General features: G+C 37.6%; 1 protein-coding gene across 4 annotated transcripts in view; it reads right to left on the bottom strand.

The window, feature by feature from the left end:
* lovit (loss of visual transmission) overlaps positions 1 to 20,218 on the bottom strand; it is a 141,074-nt gene that overhangs the window by 45,223 nt on the left and 75,633 nt on the right. For 2 of the 4 annotated variants that reach the window (XM_053790217.2, XM_070097555.1), the window contains exon 1: positions 16,921 to 17,090. The exons of 1 other annotated variant lie outside the window; for it this stretch is intronic. The gene's annotated coding sequence lies outside the window, so the exon portion shown is untranslated. Of the gene's footprint in view, positions 1 to 16,911; positions 17,091 to 20,218 lie in introns of those variants that run through there. One more of the 4 variants, XM_070097554.1, reaches the window with a different exon arrangement.

Here is a 20,218-nt window from a genome sequence, read left to right as displayed (position 1 = left end):
ATATATATATATATATATATTATATATATACATATATATATATATATATATATATATATATATATATATATATATATATATATATATATATATATATATATATTATTATTATTATTATTTATTAACACACTGGCTGATTCCCACCAAGGCAGGGTGGCATGAAAAAGAAAAACTTTCACCATCATTCACTCCATCACTGTCTTGCCAGAAGGGTGCTTTACACTACAGTTTTTAAACTGCAACATTAACACCCCTCCTTCAGAGTGCAGGCACTGTACTTCCCATCTCCAGGACTCAAGTCCGGCCTGCCTGTTTCCCTGAACCCCTTCATAAATGTTACTTTGCTCACACTCCAACAGCACATCAAGTATTAAAAACCATTTGTCTCCATTCACTCCTATCAAACACGCTCACGCATGCTCGCTGGAAGTCCAAGCCCCTCACACACAAAACCTCCTTTACCCCCTCCCTCCAACCTTTCCTAGGCCGACCCCGCGCCTTCTGCAGCGTCGTCCGGATTGCTCCCGCCCCCCGAATTTTTTTCCGATATTTTTCAAATTTTTTTGATTTTCATTTTCTTGTGCTCTCCATCTCCTCGGATCAAATTTTTGAGGTTCCCCCTCCCACTTTCACCCCCATCCCAATTTTTTTCGATTTTTTTTTTGAATTTCATTTTCTTATGATCTCCTCGGATCGTGTTTTTTGGATTCCCCCCTCTGGGGGTAAGCATTCAAAATGGACTCCCACTTTCACCCCAAAATATTCTTCCTCCATCTCCTTGGATCAAGGTTTTCTCGATAATACAAAGACTCCATCTCCTCGGATCAAGGTTTTTGGGTTCCCCCCTCTCGGGGTAAGCATTCAAATGAACTCCCACTTGCATATCAAATTCCCTGCTCCAATTCCTCGGATCAAGTTTTTGGATTCTCCCCTATGGGGTTTCGAAATTCTTATGATCTCCTTGGATCAAGGTTTTCTCGATAATACAAAGACTCCATCTCCTCGGATCGAGTTTTTGGATTCCCCCTCTGGGGGTAAGCATTTCAAATGAACTCCTCCTATGGGGCATGGTACTTTCTCTTACTACAGGTCTAAACATGTGTGACGTCACCCCACCTGTGTTTACTCGGCGATCAGTGACGTCACGTGATGATCTCACACATACAGGCTGAATCTTGTCGACTTCCCCCTATGTCAGTGACGTCACGTGATGACCGCACACACAGGCTGAATCTTGTCGACTTCCCCCTATGTCAGTGACGTCACGTGATGACCCCACACAGACCAACAGGCTGAATCTTGTCGACCGAACATTAACTTAAAATGCAGGATAACACTATTTATTATACAACCAATGCATTTCACATACATCCAACAAAAAAAATTCATTGAAAAAAGGTACAATTCATTGACTAAAATCAAAATATTTTTCTCTTGAAGAAATTCTATGCATTTTTTGTTCTGGATATTCTTCGTCATCTCCATCTCAGCATCGCACATTTCATATGCAACATAGGGAAAACATTTTCACTTTTAACCCAGGATAACCCAAATAATTCCACATTTTCTCGTTAATACCCACAACAATTCACAATTTCTTTACAAAATACAACACAAGTCTAGATAATTTTCTCGTTTTAACTATTTCATCAGGAAAAGTCACCACAACACTTACAACTTATAACCACTTTTCGATAAATTCACTAGTCACAATTTTACATATTACGAAGTTAATACGCACACACACACACACACACACACACACACACACACACACACACACACACACACACACACACAGTTTTCACAATATCTCTTAAGAAATATTCTCTCATCCACAACCTTTATCATCTCACTACAGAACAACCCGAAGATTACTTCGAACACTCTCATAAATCATTGAATACTCACAAAAATACCTTTGAACATTTTCCAAACAACACTGAAACATTCATTTTGAATACTCCCAAATAAGATTTGACATCTCTAATTTATCTACACTTACATTATTTCATTAAATTACAATTCATCCCCCAAACTCCTCCCTCATTCTCCAGATTTTTGCAACAGTATCACAAAAACTAACTCAAACACTTTACTTTGAACAACACCAAAAAACACCATCAATTACCTTTGATTACTCCAAAAACATTATTCGAACATCGCCAAATCACCACTGAATACTCCCAGAACACCTTCATAAATACTCTTGCATATCATTTGAACACCATCACAAACACCTTTGAATAGTCTCAAACACCATTTGAGTACTCCCAAATACACCACTGAATACTACTAAAACACCACTGAATACACTCAAAACACCACCAAAATCACCATAAACTAAGATCATCATCACAGACTAACACCCATTTTCACACAAATCCCTTCAAATCACTATAACCAAGACGATTACCAATTTCTATGAGTACACTCTCCTCCAACTAAGATATAACATGAACGCAAAAAACATGAACACAAACCAAACACACACGAACACTTACAACAGAATCACCTCTTTTTCGGTATCTCTAGCTCGACATCAACGCCCACAAGCCACAACTTATAACCACTTTCTCGATATCTCTAGTTCGACAACACCCACAACCCACAACAACCCACATCACCCACAACAACAACCCACTTATAACATCTTTTTCGATATCTCTAGTTCGACAACAATACCCACAACCCACAACTCCCACAACCCACAACAACCTCAACAACAACCCACTTATAACATCTTTTTCAATATCTCTAGTTCGACAACAATACCCACAATCCACAACACTCACAACCCACAACACCCTCAACAACAACCCACTTATAACATCTTTTTCGATATCTCTAGTTCGACAACAATACCCACAACCCACAACACCCACAACCCACAACACCCTCAACAACAACCCACTTATAACATCTTTTCGGTACCTCTAGTTCGACAACAATTCCCACACCCTCATCACTTACAAATTCATTCACAATTTTTCCTCTTTCGATACAAATTTTTCCCCTTCTTTTTATTGAATCTTAAAATGTAATACACATTCCTCCCTACATTACTAAAATTCTAATAAAATCCTCTCCATACCCATCTCCTTGTATCCACATAAATTGATAATATACTCACAACAACTAATCATCTCACTACCCAACTCTGCGACATATTTCTACACCCTCCATTCTTTTCCAATGTATCATAACTTTTCACTTCTATAATTTATTTTAAAATATTCACACATTACCTTTATTTTCAGTAAAATCCCTCCCCCCCATATTTCATTAAATTTCTAATACAACCCTCCCCATACCCCTCTCTATCTCACCCACATTTCTTCACATCCACTCACCGGTCTCCCAACACACCTCTTCAGAACAAACACAAAAATCACATTTCACATCCGCAAATGCATCTCATCACCCATCTCAAATCCACTAAAATCACTGTAACCAAGATATTCACAAAATTCTATGACCACCTAACACACAGACAACTCACTTTACTTTGAACACTACCAAAAACACCAACAATTACCATTGAATACTCCAAAAACATCATTCGAACACCCCCATCATTTTTTTATAAATATATCACGAACACATCCAACTAAGATATGATATAAATCACATTTTTAGCCACATTCCCTCGATTTCGGTAATATGAACAAAATGATTGGGATAACATTAGAACATTTCCAAATTACGTTGGAGCACATTCAAAAATATATTGGAACACTTCCAAAATACAGTAGAGTACTCCAGAATTACTTTGAACGTCTCCATTTTTGGATATTTCCAAAATTAGTTTTGGAGACTTTATCTTAAAATCGAACATTATTTTTCTTGTTGGTAAACACACTCAATGGTAGAAATATTCACTCGATTTCTGGATAGAAACACAATCCTCACTCTGAGAGACTCCTTGAGCTTATATGGCTTACCTCAAAGTATTGCATCATGATTTTTTTTTTACAATCCCCTCCAGCGACGCCATGAAATGGTGTTCATACCCAAGGTAGATTTAAGATAATCATCTCTTTCCAGACCAACTGTGTCCTCTTGTGCTAAAATTTGGTGAGGTCACAGGGCTGACAGACACCATGAAATTAACTTAAATGAGATATAACATTTGTATTCTACCTCAATACTTTTTTCATGGTAAGGTTTGATTGATTTAAAACTTCATGTCTTAAAATTTTTTGTTAAACATTTCTCTTTTTAATGAATGAAACATCATATATTATTAATCTTGGTGTAACAACACGTTCTAAACATCATAAATCCTCCTCTCTAAGTCTTGTTCTTCCAAACCCCGGCACATCGGTACCTGTAAATTTTAATATTTTTTTTATTTCATTAGCATACAATGGGGAGAAATTTGCATCATCACCTGTAAAAGATATAAACCAACTATAAGTTACATATTTTTTTCACTATCCCAAACATCTCAAGTGTTACATCAGTATTCTTCTCGTTAACTTAAATATCTTCCCATTATTGACTTAAAAGCATAATCATGCTGTGTCCCCTTATTAACTTAAATGAATTAAAAGCGTCTTGTTAACTTAAATTATGTAAGTATTATGGTAGACATGATTCTTGGTGTTCAGGTAGAGAGAGAAGGCCGAAATGGTAAGTGACACATTTTACAAAGAGGTAAATATGAGTTATATATATTAGTTCAAATATATCTCTCTCTCTCTTCAAGTTATAATTACTTCCTCATAATAATTTAAATGAATTAAACCACTGATACAAGGTAAATAATTTTGCTTACCTTATAAGTTACTCACACATTAGGTTCAATGTTTTTAATATATTGTTTAATATCTGTGAAAAGTTCTCTCCAAATTAATTTCCACTTCTTTGTGTTGTACCATCTATGCAAAATGCACAGATTATACTGTCTATTAAATATTTGACTGACAAAGTTTTCAGATATATTGTTTTCCAAAATATAATATACCAGATCGTCACTCCATTCCGTTACCATTTCATCAATGAATTCACGCGAATAAAGTTCATTTTCTAACCAATTTTTAACTCGTTGAAAATTCTTTTCACTCAATGATTCACCATCTTTCCTTAAGAGTTGATTGACAGTGTTGCAAAATTCCAACCAAGGAAGATCTTTCACTGTTTCACAAATAACAATGAAATCGCCAAGTTTCCCCATATTAGATGCTTTCCATGTGGTTCCCGGACAATGTCTGGGGGTGACTTGCACACAACTCTCCCATACACATGAAGAGTTGCTAAATAGTATTAAATGAAAATTTCATTAAACTTACCTAAACTAGGATCACCCATTTCAAAATCCATTTTCATAATTAATTTTTTGGGCTTTGGTATAATAAAAGTTTGAGATAAATGACTACTCCATTCACATTCTCGTAACAATAAATTTTCCAATATTTCTTCACTCCATCGTTGAGTCATTTCTCGTACCTCAGCTACAATCACTTCTTTTGAGAGAACATGTTCTGCATCAACTCTTTTTTGAATGGGTTCGACTCTCTTAATTGTATATAACATTTCTATAAACACCACACTAGTATGTTTTGTCGCAACCACCTCCATATTTCTTCTTCTGCTCAAGTGGTTCCTTACCATTTCACTCCAAATATTTATACCAAAAATTTCAATCGTTGTCATCATCGAATATCATTTTTTTTAATAATGCAAATACACATTACAGGGGATTTCTTCAAAGCATATATATTATCCATTGTATATTTCAAATAATATGTTTAGCCATTGTTAACTTTCCTTATTTTTCAGTAAAAAGAAATATTCAGACAATATTTTTTTTGGCAACACTTACTACTTGCTTTTGACGTCACTATCCAGCAACACGTTAAAACAGGATAACAAGAGGTCACGGAGTGATGTCACGATCCTCATTGATCAAATTATTTTACCTTTAATTGTCTTCATGCATTTCCAAGTATGTACCATCGGTGTAGTAATAACAAGTCATAATACCATTGAAGTAAGTTATGATTACACTCTACAGGACCCAACAAACGCATTACCACTTCCAATCATTTGCTAGAAATCAACACACTTGGCGAAGTTCCCCTATGGGGGTTTGTTCATCATCCACGATACAACTTTTTTTGCTAAGATCACCTCCTCCGGATATTAAAGGTTTATATTCATTCCACTTAAGATTCTTCACCTCACCAAAGAAATCCAACAAATGTTTAACTCTCCCCATCCTGTATGACACTAAACTCGTGTAGGTTCATTCACCTATCGTCATGGTGATGCCACGTAGTGTTTTTCATGGAACAAATTTCTCTACACATATAGTTATAAAAACTACTAATTCGACAACCCTCGTGGTGAAAAGAGTATAAGAACACACATCTGTATTGAGTTACAAGAGTATTTAGATGGAGACTTCAGATCTACGTAAGTTCCCTGGACTGTAAAAATTCAAGTGAGATTTTTGTTATAGTCTAAAAAAAATTCCTGTTAGAGTCATCTTGTGTTTAAGTTAACAAGAGGAAAAGTTCATATAATAAGCGGAAGTTACATGTGAAAAATTTGTTGCAGATGCAAAAGTGTCTACACATCTCTGACCTGATAAAGAAATTATTAATTCGATAGAAGACCTTGATCACAACCCTCCAAAACGAAGGAAGGTGACTGAACAATATCTCACCGATAAAGAAATGCTTATAGGAATGGAAGATTTTGAATGTGAGTTTTTAATGAGATATTATTGAGTAAATTCACCCACAATGTAATTTTTAGAAATTCTAATGAGAAATATTTTTTTTTTCATTTGTTGAGTAACAAACTTAATTTTTGGGATATAATACTATATTTTATCAAAATTACAGGTAAAGAAGCAACAAAAGATGAAGAAAAATGTCTTTCGTTAAAGAAAGGTAATATTACAAAAGATTTTAGTGGCAGTGATAAAATTCTTCTAGTACAACAAGCAAATTGTTGTGCTGTTTAATTGAAAAAGGGAGGTCTTGCTGATGCTTTAAGTCAGGTTTTACCACTTAGCAGTCCATATTTATTTAGATCTCCTGTATGTCATAAAGCAAATCTAGCTAGTGAAGTCACTCGTGATAAATTTGGGAGCATAAAATTTGTAAATAATGGAAAAAATAACCCCATGCTTGCCAATATGTTCGCACAGTATGCGATGGGACCTCGTATTATATGTATTATATGAACTGTAAAGTTGATAAGACCTACTATAATACATGCAAATATTTAGATACAAAGAAAGGTCGTGAGATTATATTCAAAGAGTGCATGAATGATCTTGTTAAGTGGTTATTAACAGATCCCAATGGGATTATAATGGAAAAAGTTGTGTTTCCAGAAGGAATTGGATGTGCTTCAGTCAGAGGTGATTGGCATGCAAACTTTTAGTTCATTTAAGTTAACAAGGGGAAAGTTCATGATTTTGCAAAGGAATTAAAAAAAACGTCGTATAAATATTGTTGTCATTATTGTAAAATATGACAAATAAAATATCTCCATAATACTTTATTTTTGTTTTATTCACCATCACTCTAAAACCTTATTAGGCAACTGAATAGACATCATACGTCTGGCAGGAATGGTGATGAGTATAAACATCTCTGATCTTTGTTGTTCATACATTAGTACCTCTTCAACCAGGGTGCGAATAACCATCTCAAGAAAATGGAGGCAGACAATAGGATGGAAAAATATTTTAAAATTGAAGAAGGAAAATTGTACGATGAAAAATATTGTTGTGACAACGTCTGCATTATTTTTCATGCGAATTGTGTTGCTATAAAAGGATATGGTGCAAGTTATTATTTGGGTAAGAAATATCCTTATGCTGATGTGTATCGGAGTAGAGAACAATTATTTAATCTGAGAAGATGCAGAGTTGAAGATCGTGATACTCTTGGAACTTATCGAGTTTGAACCTTCACCAGATCAAAGAAAATTGAATCTTCCTTATTTAGCAGCCATAATAAGCCAATTTGGTATTGCTGGACCATTGGAGGAAAATACCATTTCTCAAAATTTAATTGAAAAATCAAGAGATTCCCATTTGGTGTATGGTTTAAAGAAAGATACTATCGCAGACAGAATAAGATATTTCAAGGAATCCATTGAGAGAGTCATAAAAAGTGTGTAAGACAATAAAAATATAAGAGAGGTTATCTTTCTGAAAGGTATTGGGAGGTATGAAACTTCAAATAATTATATCTGGAATACACATTATAAACCCATACTCGAAGATATGATAATGAAATTTAAGGAAGAAGGTATTCGTACAACAATGGTTGTCAAAGAAGAAATGAAAAACATTAACAAAGGTCAAGAATTAGAAGATGATTCGAAGTTATTGTCTTCTAGAATTGAAGGAAGTGCTTGGTATCCCTCATGAGGTAAGCAAAATTATTTACCTTGTATCAGTGGTTTAATTCATTTAAATTATTATGAGGAAGTAATTATAACTTGAAGAGAGAGAGATATATTTGAACTAATATATATAACTCATATTTACCTCTTTGTGAAATGTGTCACTTACCATTTCGGCCTTCTCTCTCTACCTGAACACCAAGAATCATGTCTACCATAATACTTACATCATTTAAGTTAACAAGACGCTTTTAATTCATTTAAGTTAATAAGGGGACACAGTATGACTATGCTTTTAAGTCAATAATGGGAAGGTATTTCAGTTATCGAGAAGAATACTGATGTAACACTTGAGAGGCATATGTTTGGGATAGTGAAAAAAAAATGTAACTTAGTTGGTTTACATCTTTTACAGGTGATGATGCAAATTTCTCCCCATTATATGCTAATGAAATAAAAAAAAATATTAACATTTACAGGTACTGACGTGACGGAGCTTGGAAGAACAAGACTTAGAGAGGAGGATTTATGATGTTTAGAGCGTGTTGTTACACCAAGATTAATAATATATGATGATTCATTCATTAAAAAGAGAAATGTTTAATAAAAATTTTTAAGACAAGATGAATTTTAAATCAATCAAACCTTACCATGAAAAAAGTATTGAGGTAAAATGCAAATGTTATATCTCATTTAAGTTAATTTCATGGTGTCTGTCAGCCCTGTGACCTCACCAAATTTTAGCACAAGAGGACACAGTTGGTCTGGAAAGAGATGATTATCTTAAATCTACCTTGGGTGTGAACACCATTTCATGGCGTCGCTGGAGGGGATTGTAAAAAAATCATGATGCAATACTTTGAGGTAAGCCATATAAGCTCAAGGAGTCTCTCAGAGTGAGGATTGTGTTTCTATCCAGAAATCGAGTGAATATTTCTACCATTGAGTGTGTTTACCAACAAGAAAAATAATGTTCGATTTTAAGATAAAGTCTCCAAAACTAATTTTGGAAATATCCAAAAATGGAGACGTTCAAAGTAATTCTGGAGTACTCTACTGTATTTTGGAAGTGTTCCAATATATTTTTGAATGTGCTCCAACGTAATTTGGAAATGTTCTAATGTTATCCCAATCATTTTGTTCATATTACCGAAATCGAGGGAATGTGGCTAAAAATGTGATTTATATCATATCTTAGTTGGATGTGTTCGTGATATATTTATAAAAAAAATGATGGGGGTGTTCGAATGATGTTTTTGGAGTATTCAATGGTAATTGTTGGTGTTTTTGGTAGTGTTCAAAGTAAAGTGAGTTGTCTGTGTGTGTGTTAGGTGGTCATAGAATTGTGTGAATATCTTGGTTACAGTGATTTTAGTGGATTTGAGATGGGTGATGAGATGCATTTGTGGATGTGAAATGTGATTTTTGTGTTTGTTCTGAAGAGGTGTGTTGGGAGACGGGTGAGTGGATGTGAAGAAATGTGGGTGAGATGGAGAGTGGTATGGGGAGGGTTGTATTAGAAATTTAATGAAATATGGGGGGATTTTACTGAAAATAAAGGTAATGTGTGAATATTGTAAAAGAAATTATAGAAGTGAAAAGTTATGATGCATTGGAAAAGAATGGAGGGTGTAGAAACATGTCGCAGTAGTTGGGTAGTGAGATGATTAGTTGTTGTGAGTATATTATCAATTTATGTGGATACAAGGAGATGGGTATGGAGAGGATTTTATTAGAATTTTAGTAATGTAGGGAGGAATGTGTATTACATTTTAAGATTCAATAAAAAGAAGGGGAAAATTTTGTATCGAAAGAGGAAAAAAATTGTGAATAAATTGGTAAGTGATGAGGGTTGTGGGTATTGTTGTCGAACTAGACATACCAAAAAAGATGTTATAAGTGGGTTGTTGTTGTGGGTGTTGTGGGGTGTTGTGGGTTGTTGGTGTTGTGGGGTGTTGTGGGTTGTGGGTGTTGTGGGTTGTGGGTGTTGTTGTCGAACTAGAGATACCGAAAAGATGTTATAAGTTGTGGGTTATTGTTGTGGGTGTTGTGGGGTGTGGGTGATGTGGGTTGTGGGTGTTGTGGGATGTGGGTGATGTGGGTTGTGGGTGTTGTTGTCGAACTAGAGATACCGAAAAAGAGGTGATTCTGTTGTAAGTGTTCGTGTGTGTTTGGTTTGTGTTCATGTTTTTTTTGCGCTCATGTTATATCTTAGTTGGAGGTGAGTGGGATCGTCTTGGTTATAGTGATTTGAGAGGATTTGTGTGAAAATGGGTGTTAGTCTGTGATGTTGATCTTAGTTTATGGTGATTTTGGTGGTGTTTGGGCAGTATTCGGTGCTGTTTGGGCAGTATTCGGTGCTGTTTTGGTAGTATTCAGTGGTGTATTTGGGAGTACTCATATGGTGTTTGAGACTATTCAAATGTGTTTTTAAAGGTGTTCAAATGATGTGCAAGAGTATTTATGAAGGAGTTCTGGGAGTATTCAGTGGTGATTTGGCTGTGTTCGAATGATGTTTTTGGAGTATTCAAAGGTAATTGATGGTGTTCTTGGTGTTGTTCAAAGTAAAGTGCTTGAGTTAGTTTTTGTGATACTGTTGCAAAAATCTGGAGAATGAGGGAGGAGTTTGGGGGATGAGTTGTAATTTAATGAAATATGTAAGTGTAGATAAATTAGAGATGTCAAATCTTATTTGGCAGTAATCAAAACGTTGTCTTGGAAATGTTTCAGTGTTGTTTGGAAATGTTCAAAGGTATTTTTGTGAGTATTCAAATGATTTATGAGAGTGTTCGAAGTAATCTGGGGGTTTTCTGTAGTGAGATGATAAAGGTTGTCGAAGAGAGAATATTTCTTAAGAGATATTGTGAAAAGTGTGTGTGTGTGTGTGTGTGTGTGTGTGTGTGTGTGTGTGTGTGTGTGTGTGTGTGTGTGCGCGCGTATTAACTTGGTAATATGTAAAATCGTGACTAGTGAATTTATCGAAAAGTGGTTATAAGTTGTAAGTGTTGTGGTGACTTTTTCTGATGAAATAGTTAAAACGAGAAAAATGTCTAGACTTGAGGAGAGTGAATCTTTTTTAAAGAAATTGTGGATTGTTGTGGGTATTAACGAAAAAAATGTGAAATTATTTGGGTTATCCTGGGTTAAGAGTGAAAATGTGTAATGTTTTCCCTATGTTGTATATGTGTAATACTGAGATGGTGACGACGAAGAAGATCCAGAACAAAAAATGCATAGAATTTCTTCAAGAGAAAAATATGTTGATTTTAGTCAATGAATTGTACCTTTTTTCAATGAATTTTTTTGTTGGATGTATATGAAATGCATTTGTTGTATAATAAATAAATGAAAATATTGTGTATTAGTGTTATCCTGCATTTTATTGTCTGCTCGACAAGATTCAGCCTGTATGTGTGAGGTCGTCGCGTGACATCACTGACCACCGAGTAAACACAGGTGGGGTGACGTCGCACTTGTTCAGACCTGTAGTAAGAGAAAGTACCATGCCCCATAGGAGGAGTTCATTTGAATGCTTACCCCCAGAGGGGGGAATCCAAAAAACTTGATCCAAGGAGATGGAGTCTTGGTATTGTTGATATCGAGAAAACTTGATCCAAGGAGATGGAGACTTGGTATTATTGATTTCGAGAAAAATTTGATCCGAGGAATTGGAGTCTTTGTATTATCGAGAAAAACTTGATCCAAGGAGATGGAGGAGAAATACTTGGGATGCAAGTGGGAGTCCATTTTGAATGCTTACCCTCAGAGGGGGGAATCCAAAAAAACTTGATTCGAGGAAGTGGAGTCTTTGTATTATTGATATCGAGAAAAACTTGATCCGAGGAGTTCATTTGAATGCTTACCCCTAGAGGGGGGAATCCAAAAAACTTGATCCAAGGAGATGGAGTCTTTGTATTATCGAGAAAAACTTGATCCGAAGAGATGGAGATCATAAGAAATTAAAAAAAAAAATTGAAAAAATTTGATCCGAGGAATTGGAGTCTTTGTATTATCGAGAAAAACTTGATCCAAGGAGATGGAGACTTTGTATTATTGATTTCGAGAAAAATTTGATCCGAGGAATTGGAGTCTTTGTATTATCGAGAAAAACTTGATCCAAGGAGATGGAGGAGAAATACTTGGGATGCAAGTGGGAGTCCATTTTGAATGCTTACCCCCAGAGGGGGGAATCCGAAAAAAACTTGATCCGAGGAGATGGAGGAGAAATACTTGATCCAAGGAGATGGAGCAGAAATTTTGGGATGGGGGTGAAAGTGGGAAGGAGAACCTCAAAAATTTGATCCGAGGAGATGGAGAGCACATGAAATTAAAAAAAAAAATTCGAAAAAATCGGAAAAAAATTCGGGGAGTGGGGGCGATCTGGACGACGCTGCAGAAGGCGCGGGGCGGGCGGGCGGGAGTCGGCGCTGGCGGGCTGGCGTGAGTCGGCGTGGACGGTCGGGGGTCGTGGGTGGAAGGGGGGTCGTGGTGGGGGTCGTGGTGGGGGTCGTGGTGGGGGTCGTGGGTGGGGTCATGTGGGGGTCGTGGGTTGAGGGAGAGGTGGTCGAGGGTGGGGGTCGTGGGTGGGAGGGGGGGTCGTGGTGGGGGTCGTGGGTGGGGTCATGGGTGGCGGTCGTGGGTGGGGGTCGTGGGTGGGGGTCATGGGTGAAGGGTCGTGGGTGGGGTCGTGGGTCGTGGTGGGGGTCGTGGGTGGGGTCATGGGTGGGGGTCGTGGGTGAGGTCAAGGTCATTAGCATAAAGGTGTGAAAAACCAGACCGCTCAGCCGCAGCCCTTTTCAGGAGAGACTGCTCAGCCACATGGACCGCTCAGCCACCTTCAGCACTACTTATATATATATATATATATATATATATATATATATATATATATATATATATATATATATATATATATATATATATATATATATATATATATAGATATATATATATATATATATATATGGACATATGAGTTAGTACCGTGTATTTATACTTTCCAGTTACATAAAGGCTTAAATCAAAACGCCAACAAAATTCGATCAATAGAATTTCTTGAAAAAATAATGCAATGAGCTGAAAAACGTAATCCGTGAGAAGAAATTCTTGAGATCGTAAACGATGTTTGGTTGAGATGTTGTGAGGGTCTGGTGGGTGCCAGCGAGTGTCTGGTGGGTGCCAGCGAGTGTCTGGTGGGTGCCAGCGAGGGTCCTCAAGACTATTGCTGCAGACACTCTGAGACACTGTGTGTGTGTTCTCTCCCCCCTCCCCCCTCCCCCCTGCTCTTTCTCTCTCTCTCTCATTGCTATCTTTCCTTTTGGCAAACTGACCAGAGAGAGAGAGAGAGAGAGAGAGAGAGAGAGAGAGAGAGAGAGAGAGAGAGAGAGAGAGAGAGAGAGAGAGAGAGAGAAGCCGTAAAGTGATTTTGTGGTTTTTCCAAAGGCGCTGATAAGAGGCCTTGATTTGGGCCTCTTCCTGATAAACATGTAACCACTGGTGGAGGTGGTAAGATTTCCCTGATGGTGGTTGTGCTGTTGGTGGTGCTAGTGAGATTTTGGTGGTGCTGTTGGTGGTGATGGTGAGATTTTGGCGGTGGTGGTGGTGCTGTTGGTGCTCTTGGTGGTGCTGGTGAGATTTTGGTGATGGTGGTGGTGCTGTTGGTGTGTGATGGTGAGATTTTGGTGGTGATGGTGACTGTGTCTGTGTTGGTAGTTTTCTGATGATTGTGGTAATAGCCGTAACTGTTATTGTTGTTGTTGTCGTTGTTTTTGTTAGTGTAAGGCTTCCCGTGACCACATAGATGAGGACATTGCACTCTTCAGTGTGCGTTACGTCACTCTATTTCTGTGCAACCCAATAACATTTATAAATCTACATATACACACACACATACTACGAATAGGTGAGCGCACGCACACACACACACAAAAGAGGCCAAGTGTCTTATCGACAAATGCCTTTGACAAATAACTAACACATAAAAGCTGACAAAACAGGTTTTCACACTTCTCACCGTGGAAACAACGCCCTAAAGGCAGATACTGTCCAGGTACACATCTCAACGATGACACCCATCAATCTCCCAGAATATCATCAGTGCCACGAACTGAAGGAGGCTCCAAGACAATGACTGACACTCGTAGTGTCAAGACGATGATTGACACTCCCAGAGCCAAGACAATGACTTACACTCGCAGAGCCAAGACAATGATTGACACTCGCAGAGCCAAGACAATGACATTCGTAGTGTCAAGACAATGACTGACACTCGTAGTGTCAAGACAATGACTGGCACTCGTAGTGCCAAGACGATGACTGACACTCGCAGAGCCAAGACAATGACATTCGTAGTGTCAAGACAATGACTGACACTCGCAGAGCCAAAACAATGACTGACACTGGTAGAAATGGTCGTCAAGACTATACTGGCAGGTCACCTTACTTAAGAAACAAGCAGAAAACAATCATACAAATGTACTATGTCACGATTAAGTTTAGTAAAACTTTATAAACAAAACAAGACATATAACTACATAAAGAATATATATATATATATATATATATATATATATATATATATATATATATATATATATATATATATATATATATATATATATATATATATATATATATATATATTTAAACGAGTGTATATCTGAGAGTATATACACCGAGAGGAATGTAATTCTCAGCATGTATACAGAGGTGTATGTCTTTCAGTGTATAAACACTGGCAGTTTAATCACTGTTTTAAGGTATTAAAGTATTTCTGACTTGTGATGAATAGGTGACCTGAAGCCTTAATGACCCTAGTGAAGTCGATAGGCTTGAAACCTAACATGCTAATACAGTAACTAACACAATTCACATCTTGCTCGGTGTAAACATCACAATTCACATCTTGCTCGGTGTAAATATCACAATTCACATCTTGCTCGGTGTAAACATCACAATTCACATCTTGCTCGGTGTAAACATCACAATTCACATCTTGCTCGGTGTAAACATCACAATTCACATCTTGCTCGGTGTAAACATCACAATTCACATCTTGCTCGGTGTAAACATCACAATTCACATCTTGCTCGGTGTAAACATCACAATTCACATCTTGCTCGGTGTAAACATCACAATTCACATCTTGCTCGGTGTAAACATCACAATTCACATCTTGCTCGGTGTAAACATCACAGTTCACATCTTGCTCGGTGTAAACATCACAGTTCACATCTTGCTCGGTGTAAACATCACAGTTCACATCTTGCTCGGTGTAAACATCACAGTTCACATCTTGCTCGGTGTAAACATCACAGTTCACATCTTGCTCGGTGTAAACATCACAGTTCACATCTTGCTCGGTGTAAACATCACAGTTCACATCTTGCTCGGTGTAAACATCACAGTTCACATCTTGCTCGGTGTAAACATCACAGTTCACATCTTGCTCGGTGTAAACATCACAATTCACATCTTGCTCGGTGTAAACATCACAGTTCACATCTTGCTCGGTGTAAACATCACAGTTCACATCTTGCTCGGTGTAAACATCACAGTTCACATCTTGCTCGGTGTAAACATCACAGTTCACATCTTGCTCGGTGTAAACATCACAGTTCACATCTTGCTCGGTGTAAACATCACAGTTCACATCTTGCTCGGTGTAAACATCACAGTTCACATCTTGCTCGGTGTAAACATCACAGTTCACATCTTGCTCGGTGTAAACATCACAATTCACATCTTGCTCGGTGTAAACATCACAGTTCACATCTTGCTCGGTGTAAACATCACAGTTCACATCTTGCTCGGTGTAAACATCACAATTCACATCTTGCTCGGTGTAAACATCACAATTCACCTCTCCCCCCTCAAAAAAAAATCCATTTAACAGAAAAATATAATTCTTTTACTGATTTCGTTTTTAAGACTCATCGTTAATTATTATTTTATAATAGATCAATTATCATGAAATAATTGGCAAATATAATTAAGAGTTACTAAATGATTGCTATAGAAACCTAAGTTAATTTACATAATATTATTAGGGAATTGTTGAAGAAATATTTTCTTAGTACTTATTGACTTGATACAATTATTACCTTAATCGACACCATGCCTAACCCTTCTAGGGTAGGGTAGGTGCCTGAGCCCGAGCCTTTAGCTCATAAGACTGTCATTCCCATTAGCCCCCTTGAGGCGGGGATGGCAGACCAGAGAGGCCTAGCTTGTGACTAGGCCTGGGGACAGTTGGTCCCAAAGATGAGGAGGTACTTGTGCCTCCTCCCATGGGAGACTTAGGTCTCAGACACTCCCTAAAGAGGGAGCCAAGGCCGGGCCACCACTTGGAAAAGGCCCGGGCCGGGAGAATACCGGCTAATCTTTAACTAACTAACTAATTATTACCTTACCTATTAAAAGGGTTGACCTGTAAGCCAGTGGAAGGCCTCGGTCAGTTGACCAGAAGCTCCAGCTGTGGGTCATCATATGATAAAGACCCGTTTCAGGAAACACTTATCCTGTTTTGACAAACCTTACCTAACCTACCCTGCAAAATGTCCCTCTTCACTGATTCACGAACTGAAGCATCCAACGCTGTATCACACTGGAAACAAAAGGGTCAAACTGAGCACCATTTTCACCACCATAGAGGCTTCCACCGCTGTACACTGGAGAAATATTGGTTGCTGCCACTTAGACAACTTCCCACTACCATTGGTAATACCACACTGCAAGAAGACCTGCTATCCACTGTCTGTTCACGCTGTGTGCACTTGTATGCTGTTAGTCTTATGGCTCTAGATGAATTAATAATAACAGTAGCAGATACTGTACTATACACACTATATACATATATATATATATATATATATATATATATATATATATATATATATATATATATATATATATATATATATATATATATATATATATATATATATATATATATATATACATATATATTTATATATATGTGTGTGTGTGTGTGTGTGTGTGTCGTGCCGAATATGTAAAACTGGTCAATTAGCAAGAACTCATTTAAAATTAAGTCCTTTCTAAAATTTTCTCTTATACGTTTAAAGATATATTTTTTTCATTAATGTTAATGTAAAAATTTATAATTTTGCACTAAAAGAATCTTAGAAAACTTACCTAACCTTATTATAACACGAGTAATTTATTTTAGCCTAACCCAACTAAATATATTTTAGATTTGTTTACAATAATTTAATATTAAACAAACACAGTGAAATATATTTTTTTTGTTAGGTTCAGAATGATTTTGGCGAAATTTTTGCATACACAAATTTTCACTTGTCCTATATGGCAAGATGAGCGTTGCTATTTAAGCCAAGTTCGCAAGTTCTGCCTATTCGGCACGACATATATATATATATATATATATATATATATATATATATATATATATATATATATATATATATATATATATATATATATATATATTTATATATATATATATATATATATATATATATATATCTGGGATAATCTGGGATAATCTAACGGGCTCTGGAGCCAGACCTGCTCCCCCCAACAACTACAAACAATCACACTGGGATGGTCCAATAGTGGAAAATATTGCCTCAACAATGCTTCAGAGTGTGTCAGGGAAGGATAGAGCCCGCCTCCTGGCAGTGAGAGCCCCTCATGCTGGGGACTTTCTGTTGGTTGTTCCCAACTCCAGCCTTGGCACACGTCTCGACCCACAGACCATCCGCATCGGTGTTGCCCTTCGACTTTCCGCCCCTATTCTCGCCGAACACAGGTGTATTTGTGGCAGTGAAACAGCAGACCGATTGGGGTACCATGGTCTTGTGTGCCGTAAATCCGAGGGAAAGATTGCAAGACATGAGGAGGTTAATAACATTATCAAGAGGAGCCTCACAACAGCTGGATGCCCAGCAGTAAGGGAGCCACCCCAACTATGCAGATCTGATGGCAGCCAGAAGCGTCCAGATGGTATCACCCTTCAAGCCTGGACAGATGGGAAGCAGGTGGTGTGGGACTATACATGTGCATCTACCTTGGCTGATACCTATCTCCAATACACCAGGGAGGAAGGAGGGGCAGCTGCCAGCTTCAGGGAGTCCCAAAAGTCTAGAAAATATGGAGAACTTGCCCATCATTATATGTTTGTTCCCATAGGCTCAGAGACCCTTGGCTCATGGGGAAAGAGTGCATCTAAATTCCTTAAGGAGCTGGGAAAAAGACTCATCAGGGTAACTAGGGATCCCAGGGCAGCTAGTTTTCTGTTCCAGCGGCTCAGTGCGGCTGTTCAAAGGGGTAATGCCTGCTGTATTTTGGGCACACGCCCCAGCTCTGAGGAGCTGGATGAGATTTTCACCTTATAATCGGTGATACACACGTAACAACATGTACCGTATATGCCACCTTTATATCAATAATGTATCTCTTAAATCTTCTGTATATATATATATATATATATATATATATATATATATATATATATATATATATATATATATGTATATATATATATATAAATATATATATATATATATATATATATATATATATATATATATATATATATATATATATATATATATATATATATAAGAGAACAGTATTTAGATAAGGCGAAAGAGGTCTTTGTGGCATTTATGGATTTGGAAAAGGCGTACGACAGGGTGGATAGGGGGGCAATGTGGCAGATGTTGCAAGTGTATGGTGTAGGAGGTAGGTTACTGAAAGCAGTGAAGAGTTTTTACGAGGATAGTGAGGCTCAAGTTAGAGTATGTAGGAAAGAGGGAAATTATTTCCCAGTAAAAGTAGGCCTTAGACAAGGATGTGTGATGTCACTGTGGTTGTTTAATATATTTATAGATGGGGTTGTAAGAGAAGTAAATGCGAGGGTCTTGGCAAGAGGCGTGGAGTTAAAAGATAAAGAGGCGTGGAGTTAAAAGATAAAGAATAACACACAAAGTGGGAGTTGTCACAGCTGCTCTTTGCTGATGACACTGTGCTCTTGGGAGATTCTGAAGAGAAGTTGCAGAGATTGGTGGATGAATTTGGTAGGGTGTGCAAAAGAAGAAAATTAAAGGTGAATGCAGGAAAGAGTAAGGTTATGAGGATAACAAAAAGATTAGGTGATGAAGGATTGAATATCAGATTGGAGGGAGAGAGTATGGAGGAGGTGAATGTATTCAGATATTTGGGAGTGGACGTGTCAGCGGATGGGTCTATGAAAGATGAGGTGAATCATAGAATTGATGAGGGGAAAAGAGTGAGTGGTGCACTTAGGAGTCTGTGGAGACAAAGAACTTTGTCCTTGGAGGCAAAGAGGGGAATGTATGAGAGTATAGTTTTACCAACGCTCTTATATGGGTGTGAAGCATGGGTGATGAATGTTGCAGCGAGGAGAAGGCTGGAGGCAGTGGAGATGTCATGTCTGAGGGCAATGTGCGGTGTGAATATAATGCAGAGAATTCGTAGTTTAGAAGTTAGGAGGAGGTGCGGGATTACCAAAACTGTTGTCCAGAGGGCTGAGGAAGGGTTGTTGAGGTGGTTCGGACATGTAGAGAGAACGGAACGAAACAGAATGACTTCAAGAGTGTATCAGTCTGTAGTGGAAGGAAGGCGGGGTAGGGGTCGGCCTAGGAAAGGTTGGAGAGAGGGGGTAAAGGAGGTTTTGTGTGCGAGGGGCTTGGACTTCCAGCAGGCATGCGTGAGCGTGTTTGATAGGAGTGAATGGAGACAAATGGTTTTTAATACTTGACGTGCTGTTGGAGTGTGAGCAAAGTAACATTTATGAAGGGGTTCAGGGAAACCGGCAGGCCGGACTTGAGTCCTGGAG

The sequence above is a fragment of the Cherax quadricarinatus genome, chromosome 58 (assembly GCF_038502225.1).
Source record: "Cherax quadricarinatus isolate ZL_2023a chromosome 58, ASM3850222v1, whole genome shotgun sequence".
Classification (NCBI taxonomy): Eukaryota; Metazoa; Arthropoda; class Malacostraca; order Decapoda; family Parastacidae; genus Cherax; species Cherax quadricarinatus.
This window is presented reverse-complemented; position numbering and strand designations above follow the sequence as displayed.